At 38.6% G+C, this 16,593-nt stretch overlaps 1 protein-coding gene across 1 annotated transcript in view; it reads left to right on the forward strand.

Moving 5' to 3' along the window:
- LOC6572068 (homeobox protein abdominal-B) overlaps positions 1 to 16,593 on the forward strand; it is a 42,742-nt gene that overhangs the window by 17,279 nt on the left and 8,870 nt on the right. The window contains exon 2 of the mRNA XM_032733692.2: positions 7,075 to 7,120. The gene's annotated coding sequence lies outside the window, so the exon portion shown is untranslated. The remainder of the gene's footprint in view (positions 1 to 7,074; positions 7,121 to 16,593) is intronic.

Raw genomic sequence — 16,593 nt, forward strand, 5'->3', positions numbered from 1 at the left:
CACTCTTCCACAGCCACGACTGGGGTACTTAACGTTCCTGTGCCCCACTCTCCTATCCGTCACTTTTGGTGTCTGTGCCGCCGTGGCCGCCTTTTATGAGCCTACAAAATATTTTTATATTAGCAATAATTTCACTAGACACACGGATGGGATTGTACAGCTAGCGAGGGGGTGGGGCGATTGGTGCGTGCCACTTAATGTGCGCAAACAAAAGCAACAAAAGTGGCTTTGATTTGTTGTACATTTTAAGCGTCGTTTGCGTTGCTTTGACATTTTATTACTGATTCATCGCCGGCAAACAACAAAAGCATGCCAAATAATTAAAAAACGATTATTATTACTATCTAGTTTGCTTTTGTTTTTATTTTTTTTTTTTTTTTTTTTTTTTTTTTTTTTATTTGTTTTGGTTTACTGTGCGTAGTGCATATGGATTTTTTAAGATTTGCTCAATTTCAATGTATTTCGCTTTTTGTTTTCTACATTTGCTTTGCAGCCTCTCTGCAGCTGTTTTTATTCCTCCACATCCACTTACACTTCCATTTCAAGTGGGCAGTCCATGCTGCGTCAGCCATTAGTCTTGCATCTCTCTCTTTTCAATGGCCGACAGAAGTTGCGATCAAACGATCGTCGCCTCGCTCTTACCAATGTTTTCAGTCGCAACAGAGCAGAGCAGCAACAGCATGCCTGCGTGCTTCTCGGCTGCGGCTATGGTGAGTTTTGCTTGTCGTGTTGAGTTTGTCACTGCGTCGGCAACAGACGCAGCCAATGGAATGAGTTTTTCCGTATGTATTTGGTGCCGCTGATACAGCTGATGCAGTAATTATGCATGCGTGTGTAGGTAGATGTGTATGTATACGAATGCATTTATGCTAATCAATGTAAAAGACAATATGTATGTTATTAATGATATTCATAGGGATGATTTATAATGGGTTATCAAATATTTGTTTTACAATTTTAATTGGATGTCAAAATGTCTCTGATATAGTAAAATAATCGCATTTATTGCCACAGCACACATCTGAAAGGTATGGCATCGTGTTAACATTTTTGGCTCTTTCAATCAGCATCCAACTGAGTCACAACAGAGATTGAGGTGTGTTTTAACGACGCTGCGCTTTAGTAGCTGAATGCATTTTCCCGCCGACTTAATCGCCGCACAGTTAAATTTATTAGCTCTTAGGAATTAAATGTGAAGCTCAGCATGACATCTGAGTGTGCCAGTCAAGAAAAAATATATATAAAAATAAAATAAGAATTAAAATTAAAATATTATTAACAATTAAGGCAATTACTCAGCAGCCTCCGACAGAGCAGAAACATTAAGTGCCGAACTTTAAGTTAACCTCTACGGGCACACACACACGAGCACACATGGACACATGACAAGGCTGGCAAAGTGAGCAGCAAATCGCATTTAACAAGCCAAGTTTCTTTCAACTATGATTTTGTTGCTTTTCCATCTTGTATTTCGCTGTGGTACACGACTCAATGTACAGCTTTTGAAATATCTGTCTCGCACACACACACACACACACACGCTCTTGCTGACTTGAGATTTACATGTGTGGGTCTTGTGTCGAGGCCGCCTTGATGTTGGCGTCGCTGTTGCGTTGCGTTCCTCCTGCTCCGCACTCTGCAAAAAGTTAATGGACCGTGCATGTTTTTCCGTCAGCCGTGGCGCTTAACATTATTTATGAACGATGGAAAATTACTATTTTGCTCTCTTTTCTTTTCAACTTCCTTTTTCAGTTGCCGCAGTTGTGTATTTCAAAAATTTCCTTCCGCTGACGGACACACATACACATACAAATACTATTGGTGTTATTGTTGTTTAGTTAACCAGTTTGCAATCTCCTTGGCCATTAAATGTTGACAATTCTATTAGGGCAACGCCATTGCTATTGGTGGTTAGCTGCCTTTGCTTAATTGCTATTGATTCTGTTATTTCAGGCAACATGACTTTTCGTTTATCTCGAGGATTAATGGATGCTCTATGGATGGCATCGATCTCTGGAGCTGCGAAATGAATCGAATGGTTAACACATGGTCTAATGTCTCCCCTGCATTGCTGATTGTTGGCAAAAGCTTGCAGCTGAACATTGCGAAAATGTATAGAATTTTCAGTTGAATAAATAAGTTTCTTATTTTGATTGAGCTTATATCATTATTTATGCTGTGAATTTATCTTACTTTTTGATTAAACTTAATTTTTATTTTAAATTTAATTATTCAAGTAGATGATGATTTGCTGAATGAGCACTGTAATATCTCTCCGACAATTATTTTAGTTGAGACTTTAGATAATTCATTGGTACAGTTTGGATTTCGATTCTCGACTCACTTATAAACGTGGCTGGTCTGCTCTGCTTTGGCCGTAAAGGGCGCTGACTTTGATGTGAGTGTGTGTCTGTGCGTGTGCCTAAGTTTCGCTGTATTTGTTGCTGTTTCTTTAATAATAATAATTGCCCGATTTCTTTGTTGTTGCTCTGCTGCTTTGCCTTTTGCGTTTGCTCTTGCTTTGTTTTGCTACCGAAAGCCGCAAATTTGAAGCGTTTTATGACCGCGTTTCGTTTCGTTTCGTGTTTGTACATTTGCCCACCATTTCCAACTGCCCGCCCGCTGCCCCCTGCTGCCCTCTGCTGCTGCTGCTGCTGGCAGCCATTTTTCAAATCGAGCGCTTTTCCCACTCGCCGGTGGCCAGTTCGCTGTTTGTTCAGTGGACGGTCACTGCTCGTTTCGCCGGTTTGGCCGTCAGATTGCCATCTAAATGGTTTTTTTTTGCTTTCCTTCGTTTTTCATAACTTTTGCCGCCACGGCAGCTTTCAATTTATGAAACACGCTTATTACTTACCACGACCTGCCTCGAGTCTCCGCCTCCCCTCCCAGTGAATAAATGAGGACGGCGGGTGGGGTACGTACGCTCGGGCCAGTCTCTCTCGACTCGTTTGCTTGCGTCAGGTAACAAAGCAGCCGCAATCGAGCAGCCCCAAGGCCGAGCTTCGAGGATCGGGGCGGCGCAGTTGATGTGCGCAACGCTGATCAACGTATGTACATGCACACATACACACATACACGCACACACACACATACCAACATGCATATATACATATATTTGTTCGTTCATGGCCAGCAGCCGTCGCTAGCCACGGCAATAGCATTAGCAAACAGTCAGCCAGCCGTTCCTCGCTGCCCTCTTTGCTGTTTTGCTGCTTTGATGCTTTGCTGCTTTGCTGCTTTGCCCCATCGGCCAATTACTCACAAACACTTTGGCAAGATTTTTCTAAACTTAATTTTTTTCTCTCGCCTCGGTCGCTGTTAATTGCAAGTGCTGTTGTTGCTGTTGGCTGGCTGAATGGCTGCCTGGCTGGCTTTTAATTGTGTTTTCCAGGTTTTTAATTAAAGCTTAACTTGATTTTCAGTTAAGTTGCAATTTTAGAGCTACTTTTTTGCACTTGACGCTGAACAGGTTTGATTGGCAAGCAAAGCGGTGTCAGTCTAAACGGGTTTCCAAACAAATAGGGATGCCAATGACAACAACAACAAACACAACAGCAACAACAACAACGACAACGACAATTTGCTGCTTTTTAATGGCTTCTGCTGAGATTAAAATTGCCTTAGCCGGAGTCGCAGACAGAGCCAGAGCTTGTGTTTCTTATAAAAATAACTTTAATTTGGTTTAAGGCCGTTTATGAAGAAGTCCGCTTTCTACAATCCAACTAAAATTAGATATGTGTGTTCCATTGAAAATAATTAGCAAAAACTTGGTAACGATATTATGGTGTTATTAAGAGAGTCGGAAAATCTTTTAAATATTATAGGATAATACAACACTTTTGAGTAGTTTACCTGATTTTTCCAATTTCAAAATATATATCTATATTTCTCTTCAATAAGATCCGACTATCTGTATAAATAAGAAACACATCCACGAAAATGTGTTTGGGCTACTAGAAAATGCTGAGCGAAGGCGTCTAAAGAGATTCCAAGTCCTGGAATTTAATAGAGTATGTAAATATATACAGTGAGTTCATTGGAGCTCAAACTATCCGGTTATTTATGGCTAATATCAGTCAACGGATGATATTAATAGGCATTATAGCACAATTAACATAATAAATAACTAAAAATGATGAATATATAAATATTATTAGCAGCATACCAAAAATATGGTACTGAATTATATATGAATTTGATAGCTGTTTGTTTGAGATATAGGAATACAAACGAACTAATTTACATTAAAACATTTTTTAAATACAAATTGAAATGCATTAAAATTAATGAATGTGATACATGTGCAGTTTATTTTCTAGACTTTTGAGGGAGTTTTACAGTATAGCTCTATAGGTTGGATAAGACTTTTGATACTCGTTCGAAAAACCAAATTGGTAATACTTGACTTTATTCGATATTCTTCTTGCTGCGCTTCAATTCATCTGTATTTTTTGTTGTATTTAATTATAATGTAATCGTAGGACTATCGGATGGTCTTATAGATACTCGAGACGGTGTTTGATTGTATATTGGTGTATTAGAGTAGAGCTCCAATGAGACATATTTGATTATGTCAAGTATAGTTACATATAGGGATATATTTGAATCGTATTAAAAATAATAATTTTGCTACTTTTGTCTGCTCAACTGTGCAACATTTATTTTTGTTCTATATGGATTAAAAATAATCAGAGACTTTGCTTGGCAGGAGCACTTTCAATTATACTTATCTGTGACCCAGAATGCGACTATTTCAAGCAATGTTTCCACCATTTTCTTTGAATTTCGTTTTACTTTTTTTTTACGCTTTGCGACACTTTGTAAAATGGCGACTGGGACGGAGCAACCGACCGTAAAGTTTGTTTTGAGGCATGCGAAGTTGTCTCGATCTTTTACGAAGGAGCAGAGTACATGGAATATATATATGTACGCACATATATGTGTATGTACACACATATATGTGTATTTAGTAGTATTTTTAAAAAGTAAGCACTTCTATTATATGTAGACCTTAAATTATATGTATTTTTGAATTACTGCACACACACACACACACAAACTTGGCACAGCGAGCCAACACATATGCGTGAAATGTTATAATTTAAATAAAATAAAATGAAGTATAAATATATATATATATATATATATATATATGTATGTATGCGTATGTGTGTGTTTGTATGTGTATATTTCGTGTACTTTGTCGGCGAGCTTTAACTTAAAACGAACCGAATTCGGCGTCCCTTGGCACTCCGCCCGCATGTCTAGAGCAGAGATCGCAAGATCGCGCGCTCGCATTTGAATGTACACTTGTTCGCTCGTCATTCAGTCGCTCTCCGCCCCAGCAACAGCAACAGCAACAGCTCCAGCCCCAGCCCCCGGCCCAGTTCCAGTCTCTGCTGTAGCCCCCATGGCCCTGCCGCTCGCTCGTCCATCAGCAGGGCAATAAAAACCAAAATAACACTATGTAAAAATGTTTTGTGTGCCTGCCCTCCCCTTCCGCCTTCCGCCCGTCCCGGTGAGATCTTTGCCATAACTCGACGTGAGAGCTCGGCCGTCTCTGGTCTGGCTCTCGACGTTCGACGCTCGACTCTTGACGCTCAGCGCTCGCTCTCGCGGCATTCGCGTTCGCATTCGGTTCGCCAGTTTTCGGTTTTCGTTTCAGTTCAGTTTTTGTCTAAACAGAAAAAAATATTGAATTTAATTTTTTTAGTGTTAGTTGCTCTCTAACAATTTCGGAGTCGTTATCTCGCATGCGCGTCGCGGATTTCGAATTTCAGTGCCTCGTCTTCTGTTGGCCCTTGCCATTTGGTGTCTATGTGTGCGTGAGCGCCAGTATTAATCCCAAATTTGGAGTCCCAGCGAATCCAACCGATCACCTTTACACCCACACACACACACACACACAAACACAAGCACACACATACACACACATATACCTTCGATCGGACATTCCTTGAGCTGCTATTACTCCTAGAGCTTCTCGTGCGTGATCTAGCCAAAGACTCGTAAATAATGTGGTACAACTCGATATCGGCAGTCGGAGGTATTATCACTGGCCGGGTCGGTGGTGCGACTAATGGCAATAAAAGCCAGTGCTTCAAGCATTATGATGTTTAATACTTAATCATATAATACAATAACATTAACTGCATTAATTGAACCACAAGTTTACGACTTTAAATACGTTCTCTGTGTTTTCTTTTCAATTTAACGAGTGCCCAAAAACTCAATAAACATTTTGTTGCTGTTGGCAGCTCATAATTTGTATTGATTTGTATAAATTATAGTGGAACCTTATCATCGCCCCGAGTCGGTGAGTTCAATGCATATTCAAATCGTTTCAAGTTCTCATAAAATCTTTGCTCTCTTAATTACACAACATCATATTTTCCTTTTTTTTGTGGTTAGGTTTGATTGTATTCATTTAGTACAATTGATTTATATTTTAATCTGTCTATTAAAATGTCTATTTATTATTTAATGATGATTTGATAAACTAAATAAAATTAATGAAAAAGAATTGGATATAAATAAAGAAATAATTTATGATACAATACAATATATAATATAATATATATTATATATTATATACATATGTACATACATAGATAAATAGAGAAAAATTTAATTTTTAATCGATAAATAAATAGAGAAATGCATTAAAAAAGGAATAAATAATTTCTCCGTATATCTAAATTCAATTAAATGTAAATTTACAAGAAAATATTGAAATACTTTTCAGCCCTAAGCATTGACAACATTCATTCAGTTTCATCTATCCACAATCCATATTTTGAATATATACAAATATTTACGCAATGAATTAGTATTTTGTTAGATTTTGTTGATTGGTTGGGTAATATGAATCCTAATGAGAGAAATGTCTCATCTGTTTTGACTTATGAGAGAAAAGTATGTCTTCTGCTTGAAACAAAATGGCGAACGAATGATATACTGGAATAATCTTAAAGCATTTTATTCTAAGCTTTAAAATACTTTGTTTAACTTGCATTAGTCAATTGTCTCATGTATTTGAATTTTTAAATCAAATATTCTATTCTTTTCTTACAGTTCCCAGCATACAGATAAGAGCAGTTGAGGTCTAAAATTTGATTCGGTGAGTCCAGATACTTGTTTGATTGATTGCGAATGATTCTGTCATAATTGAATCTATAATGACGGAAATAGAAATTATATGGCATAGAGAGGGTAGGGCGGGACAGGGCAAGGCAGGGCAGGGCGTATGCAATAGTAACTGGGCGAGATCTTGGCTTGGGCCTAGCCGCGCTGCTCGAATTACCTTTTTGATTTTATGACCCAAACAATTCGATTGCAGGCAGCGACAGTGCCCAGGGAACATTATTGTAACATAAAGTGGCCATGCTTCGTGCTCCACTCTGCAATCCACTCGGCCAACGGCAATGGCAGTCAGTGTGCAGGGCGTTAAAATGTCCAGCAGGCGAGTCGGGGCGGTATTAAAAATGGCAATAAATAAAGTAAAGTACGGCGAGTACATGATTTCCCTGTTAAGATGCCACCCAGGACGAGAAGGAGGACGAAAACGAGAACGAGAACGAGGCGACGCGCGAGTGCGAATCACAATGATGTGGGGCGTGGCTGGGGACAGTGTCCAAGCGGGTCCAATTGTGGTAAATCGGAAGTTAAAGATGGCAATAAAATGACGCAATAAAAATCTATGAATGACACATTAAATCAATTGCCAAAAATCACAAAATCGCTGAAAAAGTCGCCGATGAGTAGATTTATATCGCCGAACGCCCCTCGGCTGCTGCCCAATCATGAATTCATTTCAAAAAGATATTAAGTGAATTTTTACGGCCGTGAGAAATTGGACAACTGAGCTAATTGCCAATTGCCGACCGTCGACCGTCGACTCCTGATTGCCCGCTCCAAGTTCAAAGGGCAGCCGATCTAAACACTTGAGCCAACTGCAGCTTCGGGTCAGGTGCAACAGCGTCGGCAGCAGCCGCTCCTTTCGATTAAGCGATGCATTTCAAAGCCTTGACATTTACTACTGTCTGAGCATTGTTTTTCTTTCTCTATTTTTTGTTTTTTTGGTAAATTAACTACGTAGAATTATAGACTGCTACGACTGGCCGAGGAACCTGCTCGCTCGCTCGGCCTGTGGCTGGCCGAAATTGTTTACGACTTTCGCCAGAACAAAGGGAAAATCATGCGCGACAGCAAGTAACAGAAAAAAAGAACAAGAAACGCAACCAAGTTCCACTTATGAAGCCATAAAACGGACACACAAAAAATAAAATAAAACAGGCAGCAGCCAACGACCAACTAGTTCTTTATCGGCCGCTTAAATCGAGGGCAGCACTCGCTGCTGCTGCTGCTGCTCCTGCTGGTGCTGGTGCTGCTCCTGCTGTTGCCGCCATCGCAGCTGACGATCAAAATTGTTGATCGACCCACTCAGGGATAGGTCCTGAGTGCAGCCGAACGCAAACGTGGCAGGTGAGAGCGTCGACGCTTTCACTCCTCTCATCTCAGCAGCCTGCGATACGTGGCCATTTTGTCTTCTTTCCTTTTCTTTTTGTTTTTTGTGTTTGATGACTTCATTCGTTTCTCGTTGCCTTTCTCTTGGCAGCAGCAAGTGGAATGCACCACTCGAGTGCTGCCTGCCCGCGCTGTCCGTCCGTCTGGTCCCTGGACCGGGCACATGTTGACCCTCTCTGACGGTTACATGTGCATCCGCCAGATACAAACACGAATCCGCTGGCTGTGTATAAAACTCGTAAAATATGTGCACGTCAACGCGCTTCGTGCTGCCTTTTGTGCAGCCATTATTAAATTTCTGATTGTGGCTTTCTACTCGCATGTCTCCATCGGACCAACCAACCGATGGACGGACGGACGGACTGACGGACCGACGGACCGGTTCGACTTGTTATCTCCAGCCCGCCTCGTCGCTCAGCTGGCTAATCGAACAACCGCTGGCTCGGGTGTAGAACCCTGGGCTCTCTATGTTTCCCCACTCCAGCGGTGACCGTCGGAGCAACAGTGGCTGACATTAAAGAAAATGTGGTCAAAAATTACAATCGGAATAATCACAGTTTGTTGAAATTGAAGGGATCAAAATAAAGCAACCGACCATAAAATATATTTGTATTTATCACTTGATAGATTAAATTCTGGTGATGTGGATTTTATATACATATGTATAAAGCTTCATCATTCTCATATTTTGACTCCCATTGTGCTTCACTTCTTCAATATTTAAAAAGCGTGTAATAAAAAATAATATGATACAAAATAATACTATCATTATTCACAATATTCATAGTTTATTCGATTTGAATGACCCACTATGAATCAACCATCCTAAATATATATATATATTTATATTTCTCTTTGGTTGGAATCAATTTATTGTATATATCAAGTTTCACAATTCTCATATTTTGATTATGGTTAGCAAATGAGTTTTAAAATCTGTCAATTCATTCCACTGTACTTCACTTCTTCAATACTATCAACTCCACAAGGGTCGAAATTAAAATTAGCTTGAGGCTCTCATCGCCATACTCAGCTGAAATTCCATGAACTGACGATATTTGGGATGGGGCTCAAGGGTGTTTCTGTCCGTTTAGAGGCACATCACGTAGCAAGGGGACAACGCATTCAGAGAAGAGAACAGCACTGCCAGGCAGATATCATATTAAAATGTTAAATTTATAATTCAATTAATAATGTCACCGTAAAATACGAGCTGACTCTTAAAGTCGAATCGAATGAATCGAAGCCTCTTTCGAATTTTTCGCCATGCAGGAATGCATTTCTGTCTGGCCTCTTAAAAGGAATACATATTATAAGTATATGCATTTGTTATCAGATACATCCAGACATATCTGTGTATTGTATACTTTGTATATATGTACGTAAGCTAACTACATGCGAATCTCGATAACTGTAACGAGTGTGTGTGTGTGTGGAAGTTTGCGTGTAGCTGTAGATACGAAATCTATACACGAACCACGGGCTGCGGGCCACGGAGCAGGACTGAGTGGGGGCAGCCGGGTGGCGAGGGAAGGCCACAGTAAATTGAGGACTCATTGAGTGAAGGCAACGACCCAAGAGGGATCGATATTATGGCAAGCAGCACACGCGTTCAAAATAGCGCCACCCTTCATTCACCATCCTCCGCTCTCCACCCGCCACCCTCCGCCCTCTAACATCTGTCGTATTGGGGTTGTGTCGGGTATGTATCTGTTTGTGTGTGTATGCTGAAGCATGAAGCGACAGCGTCAGCAAAAAGTGTTTTTGAGCTCGGCTGAATACCGTCGGCTGTTTGGCAGCTCGACAGGTTTTGCTTCTTTTTTTCTGCTGGGGGTTGGTTGCTCTTGGTTCTTGGTTTGGTTTGGCTCGGTTCGGTTCAGTTCGGACTGCTCGGCTGAATTTCAGCGGCCATGCCATGCCGTTTTTGTGTGTTTCCCTCATTTTCCGTTTTCCATTTTGCTGAAATCTTTGAATGCTTTTGACTTTGCTTATCGCGGCTACCCGTCGCTTCTGGGGGTTGTTCAGTTCAGCTAGTATCCAGCAGCGGCTGCCGTCGCCGTCGCCGTCGCCGTCGCCGTCGCCGTCGCCGTCGCAGTCGTTGGCGTCATCACAAGTTTGGGGGAGGGGCCGGTTTGGCAGTGGCCTCCACGTTGATATAGCACAGCTGAAATTAACCTTTAGGGAGACGAGCCCGGGATGGAAGCGCTAAAAGGGAGACGCACGTTATTTGAATAAATATTTTGCTGACTTTGGCTGCTGTTGTTGATTCTACTCTTGCTGACGAAACGGGGCAGCCATATTGGCTATGTGTATGTGTATGTCTATGTGTGTGTGTGTGTGCGTGTCTAAACGAGCAAGTTGGCCTCGCTAGATGTGTGTCTGTGTGTGTGTGTGTGTGTGCGTGTGCGTGGGTGTATATCTTTCAAAGCTTTTTGGCTATGTAACTACTTTATGTGTAAATTATGCTTATGTAAATGAGCTAGTCGCTTTGTGCTGGCTGTTCCCTTTAAAAAGGGAAAAGGGAAAAGGGAACAGGGAAAAGAGAAGCTAACAGATTCCCCTTGGGGCTCCCTTTTCCAGAGCAAACGAAGCGTACAGAACAAAGTTAAAGCAACAAAGTTTCAATCGACCCCTCCCGCTGTGCGAGATAAGAGAATGCAAAGAAAGTTGGCAGATAGAATAGACAACAAGCTGAAGAAGAAGAAAATGAGAAGTGGAAGAGCAACAACAACAAAATAAGAAAACAAAATTGATGATTTCACTTATTTTGGCAAAATGAGTTTTATGTCTTCCGCCGACTCCTGCTTAGTTTCCATTTCGGCTCACTGAGGATTTTTGATTTAAGTCCCGGCATTTGGTTTGAAATTAAATTAAATTTAACTAAAAAAAAACGATCGATAATTTATCTAGCGATTTCCATATGGATCCAGACTACCGCACAATGCCCGCCGAATATAAAGATAAACTCGTTTTATAGGCTGCTCCTCGCTTGAAGGGCAATTAATTTGCCATAAAATCTGAATGACATCTTTTTCGCCTAGCACACTTGGCTCTCCCATTATTTATCACACATTAATACGAGTGCAGATGCGAGATGCGAGATGCGAGATGATGATGGGCCTAACTGGTGACCAATTTAATGCCCATAAAGGTGAAATTACCATCTTGTTAGTTTGGAACACTGAGTAATTAACACCTTCGGGCCAGCCAGTGGCCATAAACGTAGAAACAAACAAAGCATTAACAGCAGCCCAAATTGTAAATCAAATAGCTACAAAGCAGTTCCCGCTTATTGCAATAATAATCATTCCGTCCGTTCGTCCGTCTGTCCGTCTGAAGTCAATTTGGATTCATGTTGGCTCCATTAGCTATTTGTGTAAAGGTGTAAAACTGTACTGTACTGTACTGTGCCGCTAATTGTTTTATAATATTTACTTACGCAATTCGCCGCGCGTTACTTAATAAAAGCGTGGGAACCGTCTGCACACCTCGATAGAGATTTGTTTGCCAATAGGTGCTAAAAAATCGCTCGTAAATCCAGCTCAACAGACCTCGCATATTAATGGCGCTTGCCCCTTACAGAGGAGACAGTACATGGAATTGGAATTCTTCGCGGAGCGATCGAAAATTGATACTGAAATTGAAATGAGCCCAGCAACGCGATTGGCCACAAGTGCGTCCATTTTTATATCTGTCTGCCCCCGCTTCGTGTGGGCCATAATAAAACGGTTTATACGCCTGAAGGTCGTTCGAGAGACGAGTGACTATGAGTGGCACTAGCCCTGGCGGCGATTCAATTGGAAGAGATCTATGCCACGAGTGCTTCAGAACTGTTCCGCCTCGAGTCTCAAGCCTCGAGTCTCAAGCCTCGAGCCTCGAGCCTTGGCTCACATTTGACTCCGTTTCTATTACCATTTCATTCAGATCAGCCAACTGCTGCTGAGCCATAAAGCGCTAAAGTGTTCTTTTAATTTAAGGCTTGTTTACTTTTATTTGTATTTTCATTTTTATTGCAATATACACGAATACGTGTGTGTGTATGTGTAATACAATCTACATACAATTACTTGTCGCATGCGACTCACTCAAAGAGTTTGACTAACTCTCTGGCTGGCTGGCTGGCTGTCTGGCTGTCTGGAAGGCTTTCCTTGCCCTTCGTCGGTTTGGTTGTCGTAAAACGCTTTGCTGGCAATAAAAGCAGTTAACTAGCTAGATTTATTGTACTAAAATATTGTTTAAGTGCACAGTAAACAAGAGCAACAGCTACTTCAGCAATTACTACCAGGTATAGTTAGTCAGGAACAGATAGACACGGACGGACACACTCTTCTTTTGTAGGTGCCTCGCTCGGCTTTCTAATTGCTCAATTGCCGTTCGCTATGCTGCATAAATAGACGTTAACAACTTTGTGTTTATTGTAACACATAATAAAGACTATATATACACCTCATAAAATAAACATAATTTTACTAGTTGATTTCGTTTACTGATAAACCATTTGCCATTCCCAACAATTTATGAAAGAAATTTGACTCTATTTGGATTGCTTTGATGTGTATAAATATTCTGATATAATAATGATATAAATATTTTCCTATTCATAAATATTTTGATAACGATGAACACCTTTTATAGCGTAGCTCAATTTTTGTCAAACTGTAATCATAAATGTTTTTATTGCGATATCTAACTGTAGTTTACTCCAGTGGGATACAGAACTATCCACTTCCTTTACACTGAGAGATGTCTGCACTCATATACATACATATATTATTTGGCAAAACTTTGTTTATAGATATATAATATTTATGATTTTCAGTACATCTTATCATTTTCTGAATTTTAGTTTTTGACTTACACTAGGTAAAGAAATCAAATATTTTAATTATATATGTAGTTTTATTTATTTAGTCTTCCATTCACTGTGTTATTTATTCACTGTAAAAACATATGTACTGAGGTTGAGCCTAAAGCGTTCCCAAGTTTAGCTTCACCATGAAAAATAAAATAAAAGGTGGGTTGACATAAAACGTAGATAATTATGTAGTTGGGAATATAAGTAAACTGTAATGGGGTACAATTCGTAGTATATATATTTATCTAAATATTTATGTAAAAATATTTTACATTCCTTATAAGATAAATGTAAATGCAGTTCTTAATAGTTTTACTTATAATATGAGATACAGAGAATGTCATACAATATTTTCTTAACAATATTTACCTAACACACACGATATATCTCGGATATCTCTGTGGATATCCATGTGTATTTGGAGGGTGAGCCAAAGATGCCTTCAAAATTATCTGGAAATGCATTGCTATTGAGCTATTGAGCTAAGTGTGTTTACTGATTCGAATGCATTGTAATATATTGTACAGGGAAACATCGCCATTGAAAAGTGAAAAGTGAAAATGAGAGACGAGGCATTGTTTAGGGGCTGTTGCCATGTACGAAAGCATCTTGTCAAACATTCGAATCTTAGTTGTAGCAACACATGCTCAATTGTATCTTGTGCATTTCAAAGGTGCCCCCGACTCTGCATATGTATGTATGTATGCATATGTGTGTGCATACAATATTTTATTTTTTACAAAATGTCTGGCGTCGTGGCTGTCAGCACGACATTGCGTATATTCCTCTCGATCTCCTGGCCATCCCTTTGCCTTGGTGCGTTCTTTGCTTTGTTTATATTTGGAATGCGTGTATCTGTTTTTCAATTTTTTCTTTTCATTTACTTCTTGACTCGAAGTCGAATATTTCGTTGGGCAAGATTCTCGCTGCTTTCATGCGACTACAAATTGCCCAGACCTGGTTCGAACAAGTTTTCATTTTTATAAGAAAACAGGAATGGAAACGCATACCAGAAACTTGCTCAGCGGAATCGAAGACTGCTTTTCATACGGTGCATTCAGCTGGGACTTCGCTCTCGGCTGGAGTGGAAACTGGAAAGACCACAAGATTTTTCAGCTACGGCTTGAGTTGATCAGCTAGATCTTGGCTGTGTATGCATAGCCTGGAGCTTATCTAGATTCTCCGGTTTCCATGCGGCAACTCTTTTTACATGGAAAACAATTTGGGGCCAGAAAAGAGTTCTGGGAATAAAGAAATTTAAGGCAATTAAAACGCATCGCCTGCCATTGGGCAGTTGAGGCAGACAAAGAGACAAAGTCTCATAATTAGCTGGGAGAAAGATCGTCGAGTCTAGCGATACGATATGAACGGGGTCTCCTTAGCTAGAGGTGTGTCTAATTGGATAACACAAATCTAATTTAATTCGTTACCAGCATCTTAGACACGACCAAGGAAAGAAAACCTGATTTTAGTTTTGTCGGTCTGTCTATCTGTCTGTTTGCCTTCGTCTTGTTCGTCTTCTTCTTCTTCAGTTTTTTGTATATTTTTTATGGTAGCCAAGCCAATGAACTTTTCTCTCACAATATAAATCTCGTCTCTGCCCAACTATTGGCTGCCGTCCGCTTCTTCTTCAGCCACGGGAATTCTGTAACTGCAGGCTCTTTCGTCATATTGCATGAGAATTAATTAGAAATGATCATGATCATCATACTCGCCGTTTTATAGTTGTCTGAATTTGAATTTTGTCAGATGGACCGGCTCCAGAGTAAGCTAGCGCGGCTCACATAATGAAGCCATAAGCCGCCATTGCGGCCATAAACCCATTTGAATATTAATTTTGTTAATTAACTTATTCAAATAGAGGCATCGTTAAATATGGAAAGAAACACTTTTTATTGTTTTCCCTTCATTCTTTTCTTTTCGATTCGTTTTCCATTTTCTGCGCTCAGCTGCTCTCTTTTGTTGAAAAGTATTGTAGCTATTGGTAATTGGAATATTGCATTGTAATAGCTGACCAAAGATAGTCAAGTATTTTATTGAAATAATCATATACGAAAAGGAATACGAAATATAAGATCTAAAATGTGCAAAATAAAATATAATATATAAAATATAAAATATGAAATATGAAATATAAATATAAAATATAAAATATAAAATATAAAATATAAAATATAAAATATAAAATATAAAATATAAACTATAAAATATAAAATATAAAATATAAAATATAAAATATAAAATATAAAATATAAAATATAAAATATAAAATATAAAATATAAAATATAAAATATAAAATATAAAATATAAAATATAAAATATAAAATATAAAATATAAAATATAAAATATAAAATATAAAATATAAAATATAAAATATAAAATATAAAATATAAAATATAAAATATAAAATATAAAATATAAAATATAAAATATAAAAATAAAATATAAAATATAAAAATATAAAATATAAAATATAAAATATAAAATATAAAATATAAAATATAAAATATAAAATATAAAATATAAAATATAAAATATAAAATATAAAATATAAAATATAAAACATACAATATACAATATAAAATATTGAAATAAAATATTAATATAAATATTAAATATTTCTTTTCATTTAATTTTATTTATGAATTTTAAAATCTTAAAAATATTCGTTATTTATAAATTTCTTAATTTTAGAAAACATTTAGAATTGGAAAACTTCTTAGACGTATTTGAATATGGAAAAAATATCCTTTAGGGAATAAAAACAATGAAATAAGCGCTTATCAAGTTTTTTAAAAACTTTCTTTCAGAGATAGAATTAATCACTAGAAATATGTTATACAAGTTCTACTCAGGGTAATAACTCTGGGCATATTAAATCGTTGTTTATTCAGTTATTGTTTTTATTAACAATTTGAATGCCGAATTGTAAATGTCAATTTGATACTTATGCATTGGCATTCTTATTTGCCTTGAGTCGGTGTCTACGTCTACGGCTATGAGCATGGGCTTGGGTATACGTACATATGTAAGTGAAGTATGCGTGAAAGTACAAATAGATTTGACTTTGACCCTGACACCGCTAAAGCCAATGGCAATGGCAGCAGCAGAGCCAGAGTCAGAGCCAGTGGCAGAGGCAGAGGCAGAGGCAGAGGCAGAGGCAGAGCAGCAGTGGGAAATGGAAGTTGACGTTGAAGTGTGAGCCAACTA

Source organism: Drosophila mojavensis, unplaced genomic scaffold (assembly GCF_018153725.1).
Source record: "Drosophila mojavensis isolate 15081-1352.22 unplaced genomic scaffold, ASM1815372v1 contig_19, whole genome shotgun sequence".
In the NCBI taxonomy this organism is placed as follows: Eukaryota; Metazoa; Arthropoda; class Insecta; order Diptera; family Drosophilidae; genus Drosophila; species Drosophila mojavensis.